Source organism: Plecotus auritus, assembly GCF_963455305.1.
Source record: "Plecotus auritus genome assembly, chromosome: 3".
In the NCBI taxonomy this organism is placed as follows: Eukaryota; Metazoa; Chordata; class Mammalia; order Chiroptera; family Vespertilionidae; genus Plecotus; species Plecotus auritus.
Window position 1 is genome coordinate 168,569,710 of NC_137772.1, and position 5,127 is coordinate 168,574,836.

The 5,127-nt window shown below is 41.7% G+C and overlaps 1 pseudogene across 1 annotated transcript; it reads left to right on the plus strand.

Moving 5' to 3' along the window:
- The first annotated feature begins 4,220 nt into the window (after window positions 1–4,220).
- LOC308244224 (large ribosomal subunit protein uL23-like) lies at window positions 4,221–4,848 on the plus strand (annotated as a pseudogene). The gene is made up of 2 exons: window positions 4,221–4,352; window positions 4,479–4,848. The product of its transcript is annotated as a large ribosomal subunit protein uL23-like (transcript).
- Window positions 4,849–5,127: the final 279 nt, after the last annotated feature.

Below are 5,127 nucleotides of genomic sequence, written 5' to 3' on the forward strand. Positions count from 1 at the left end.
TCAGGGTGGGCCAACAATACTGATTATATGCTTTGGAGATGTGCCACTGTACCATGCATATCTATAAACCAGGTCTGAATATTTTTCTTCTTCAGTCAACATAAATCATAGAGAATTCCACATGAGACCATATGTGTGGGTTGAGAAAGAGGAGGCAAGATAGCAAGAGTAGGGGCCCTATCTATCAACAGTTAAATCTAAAAAAAACAAAATAAATGAACAAGCAGAACAGAAATAGACTCATAGATACAGATAACATTTTGATAGTTGCCAGACTGGAGTGGGATTAGGGGCTGGGTGAAAAGGGGAAGGGATTAAGAAGTACAAATTGGTTGTTACAGAATAGTCATGGGTATGCCGAGTACAGCATAGGGAATATAGTCAATAACATTCTAATAGCTATGTACAGTGTCACATGGGTGTGAGATTTATCAGGATGATCATTTAGTAAGTTATATAATGTCTAATCACCAGAGGGGTACACCTAAAACTAATATAATAATGTATGTAGACTGTAATTGAAAAATAAAAATAATTTTTAAATGGAAAAAATAAGAAGTAAGGGCCATTAACATCTGGGCCACTTGCTCATTCTATTTACTTGTGCCTTCAGGCCCTGTTGAAGTTGTACTCCATTCCCAACTTTATGGTTTGGTGGGCCAGCTAACACCCACTTTATAATAGGTACCTCATGTTCATGTGATGGCCCATGATCAAGTGTTGGATGTCTACTAAAGCCCAGTAGCAACCATAAGCTGTCTCTCAAAGAAGAACTACCATCTACAAAGGATGGCAGAGCGTTGCTCCAAATTCTAACAGAGGTAGGCAATGTAATTCAGCTGTAGGGGCCTGCAGACTCTATACACATCTCAACCTTACAGCCACTGCAAGCACCATCAGATCCACTGGGTCACATGGCTAAGCACTTACACAGCAACCTGGACCTGTTGCAGAGCATTCTCTTTTTCTGGGTGATATTTTGACTCCTTTCTGAAATCAGTTGAATAGACACATGATATAATAGTTACTTGTATTTTTTAACTGATTTTAGAGAGGGAGGGAGAGAAAGAGAAAAAAAAAAAAAAAAAAAAAAAACATCAATGAGTGAGAAACATGGATTCATTGCCTCCTGTACACCCTCCGACCGGGTTTTGAACCCAAAACCTAAATATGTGCCCTGACTGGGAATCGAATCTGTGACTTTCCAGTGCCCAGAATTATGCTCCAACCAACTGAGCCACACCAGCCAGGGTTCTCTTGTATATTTTCTCTCTACTTATTGAGAACTTAAGTAAGGAAAGGGGGCTATTTATTGTGTGCTCCTCGGGTACTCTAGCACATGGAATGTGGGGACTCTGGTTAATCTTAGTGAAATATTTAAGGAAAGCGTAGCCCAATAAGGCTGGAGCTCTTCAGGACCCCCAGTGGCTAGCATGTATATGTAAGATATAGGTCCTAAAAATGGAGGAAAGGGACAAACAGTGATAAGACCACTTCTCTGACACCAAAACAATTGGTTGCAATGTGAAGATTTCAGTTAATCATCTCTTTAATTTTTTCCACTGCACTAAGCATCCAGTTTGACTGACAGGTCAGGTGTTTTGGCCCCACAGCCTATAAATAACCATCTATGCTTCCATGAAAAGGAGGGCCTTCAGTGAACTGGAGACTCATTTAGACTATGTGAACATTATGGTTCTCAACTCCTTGCTGCTTAACATATTTACTTTGTATTCTTGCCAGGCAGACAGAACAAAAATGCTAATTTAACCCAGTTTAAAAAACAAAGAGGACGGAGATCTCACTTTAAATGGGATCATTTTTATTCTTGTCATATCTGCCTCGGACATGGACTTTTAATATTTAAATATTATTTCCTGTGAGAGCTGAACTTTCAGGATTTTGTGGCTATGAAAGGATTCAAATTTCAGATTCTACCTTGTGTGAAAATATCATTTTAAAGTGTGTGTCCCAGGAGAATAATAATAGACCTGAGTCCGGGCATATTTTTTAAATGAACTTCTTTCAGAGGTCTCTTTAAATATAGCTTATTCTCTCTCCTTCCTAGGCACCAGGAGTTAAGCAATGATGCCTTTCATTTTCTCCCAAATTCAGTCTGACTCTATTACCAAATTACTTATTATAAGCAGAATAAGTAATTGCAAAATGACAAAAGAATATCATGTCTGCATTTAACACATTAAATATTTTATAATATGCTAACCTTGTCCTTTCATTCTAATTAAAAATGTTACATTAATTATCTGTAATTATAATTTAACTATTAAAAACATGTCTGTTGCTTTCCTTTGTAATTAGTATAATCCTGCCCACAGTCTACCAAATACTAGGGTTTCCTGTTATTATATAAACCTGCCCACAATCTACCAAATACTAGGGTTGCAGTGATTAATAGTAATAAATCCTGAGAAGTCACATTTTATCCGTAAGCAGTCTGAACAAAGTGGGCCATTTAAATACCAGCTTAAATGCTACATTGCTCTGGCATGCATTGTAAAGTTGAGTACATTCTGTCACTTTGCATCTCATAATTTCACATAATGTGAGAAGTGCAGTGTGCCTGCTATTGACCGTGGCCTGGCAAAGTTTACTTCTTGCGCATGAGAAATTGACAAGGAGAGTCTGAGCATCATAGTCACTCAAGAGTCCAGGCTGGCATAAGTTCCATTTTAACACATGCTTTCACCGTGCTGAGAGGGAGAGTTCTTTTAAAAAGCATGACAAGTCATGTTTTAACATTTCTGCTTGGAAGGGACTCCCTCCATTTCTGCTCACATTCCATTTGCCGAACAAGCTGCACAGCCATGCCTGAGTTCAATAGGGTAGGGACGTCTAATCCTCCCTCCAGAAGGCCCACTGCATGCTTGTGAGCAGTAGTAATACCTCTACCACTCTGTGACTCAAATGCATGAAGCGGGGGATATGTTTTCTAGAACTGATCTCATCTCCCTCTGGAGCCCTACTCCCAGTGATGGTGAAAGATTCCTATTCAGGATTTCCCTGAAGTGCTCTAATTACTTCTAACCCCCATCCCCTAAAGACTCTCAATGAGAATGGGAGAAGGTGGGCCAAGGTCCACAGGCTAAGTCCTTTGCCCTTCTCCTCTCCCATACCCACTCCTTCTAAGCTCTAAGCTCGGCCCTCCAAATTTTGGGGTTTTGTTTTTTAAAAGGAAGCTTTGGAATTTAGAAAGGTGTGGTGTTGTGTTTTTGTGTTGTTGGTTGTTTTTTTTCAACAGAGCCTGGTTTTCAATAACTGCCTCACTGTAGACTTAACAAATCTAATATAAATGGAATGAATTGGATGATGACAAATCAGCAATGTGGAAACATCTCATTACCTTTATTTTCATATCTGCACACACTTTTCTTTGATGAGCTTCCACTCCACTTGACTGCAAAGAAACTAAATTTAGTCCAATCCACTTGGCCCAACCCAGCAATGTCTTTTAATTCACTTCAGGAATTAGTCTCAGTATCACTCAAGTCTCTTTCCCAGCTTCCTTCTCCTCCTTCCCTTTGACTCTACACCCTGAAGAAAGGGCAGAATTGTAATCCAGCAACTGCCTCACTCACTTCTGAGGCAGGTTCTGGGCCCCACAGAAAAAGTCAAGCATCCTTGCCAGGCCATGTGGTGGGGACCCAACACTCTCTTCATCCCTCTCAGCTGCACTGTTCCTTGGTTCCTTCATACCCAATGGTAGGAGAGCACATCTGTCAGCCTAGTCTTCAGAGGAGCTCCTGGCAAGAAGTAGGCACCAGCTTCGTGTTCTAGAATCACCCTTCAAACCCCACGTGATACTCTTAGGGACTCTTTGGGTTGGGGGTCAGCTGAGAGAATAGGTCAAGTACGTTCTAGACCTCTGCAGAAGGGAGAAAGGGGAAGAGACTAGGTGCCTAATATAACACCCCATGACCTCTGCCTTCTGCAAAAAGTCCCTTCTCCTTTTCCATATGGCCTTATATTTTCCCCTTCAGGCAGGAGGAAGTTGAACCACTTGGAGGGGGTGGGCACAGTCACTTTGGCACACACCTGACAAGCTGTCATTGGGTGTGGACTTGGATAATGCATGAGTGGGTAGTCATGACCAAAGGAAAGTTGAACTTGTGGTCCAATGTTTCAAGTTATTTCCCCATGTAAATATTTTATACATGCCGCCTCCACAACTTGATCTGTGAAAGGTCAAGCTCTTCCTCTTTATGAAGATGGCACCGAAAGCTAAGAAGGAAGCCCCTGCCCCTCCCAAAGCCAAAGCCAAAGCAAAGGCTTTGAAGGCAAAGAAAGCTGTGCTGAAAGGCATCCACAGCCACACAAAGAAGAAGAAGAAGAAGAAGAAGGAGAAGAAGAAGAAGAAGAAGAAGAAGAAGAAGAAGAAGAAGAAGAAGAGGAAGAGGAAGAGGAAGAGGAAGAGGAAGAGGAAGAGGAAGAGGAAGAGGAAGAGGAAGGAGAAGGAGAAGGAGAAGAAGAAGAAGAAGATCTGCACGTCACCCACATTCTGACGGCCAAAGACACTAAGGCTCCGGAGGCAGCCTAAATATCCTCAGAAAAGCGCACCCAGGAGAAACAAGCTTGACCACTATGCCATCATCAAATTCCCCCACTACCGAGTCAGCCATGAAGAAGATAGAAGACAACAATACACTTGTGTTCATTGTAAATGTCAAAGCCAACCAGCACCAGATCAAACAGGCTGTGAAGAAGCTCTATGATATTGATGTGGCCAAGGTCAACACCCTGATCAGACCTGATCGAGAGAAGAAGGCATATGTTCAACTGGCTCCTGACTATGATGCTTTGGATGTTGCCAACAAAATTTGGATCATCTAAACTGAGTCCAGCTGCCTAATTCTAAATATAAAAATATTACACTGTAAAAGAAAGGTCAAGCTCTTGATTTATCTCTTGTTCCCCAAATGTCTAGTCTAATTAATACTTTTGGAATACTGAATGTATGATCTATAAAGCAATATTTTGAAAAGGTCCTGATTGTCGCCGAAACCGGTTTGGCTCAGTGGATAGAGCGTCGGCCTGCGGACTGAAGGGTCCTGGGTTCGATTCCGGTCAAGGGCACGTACATTGGTTGCGGGCACATCCCCAGCGGGAGGT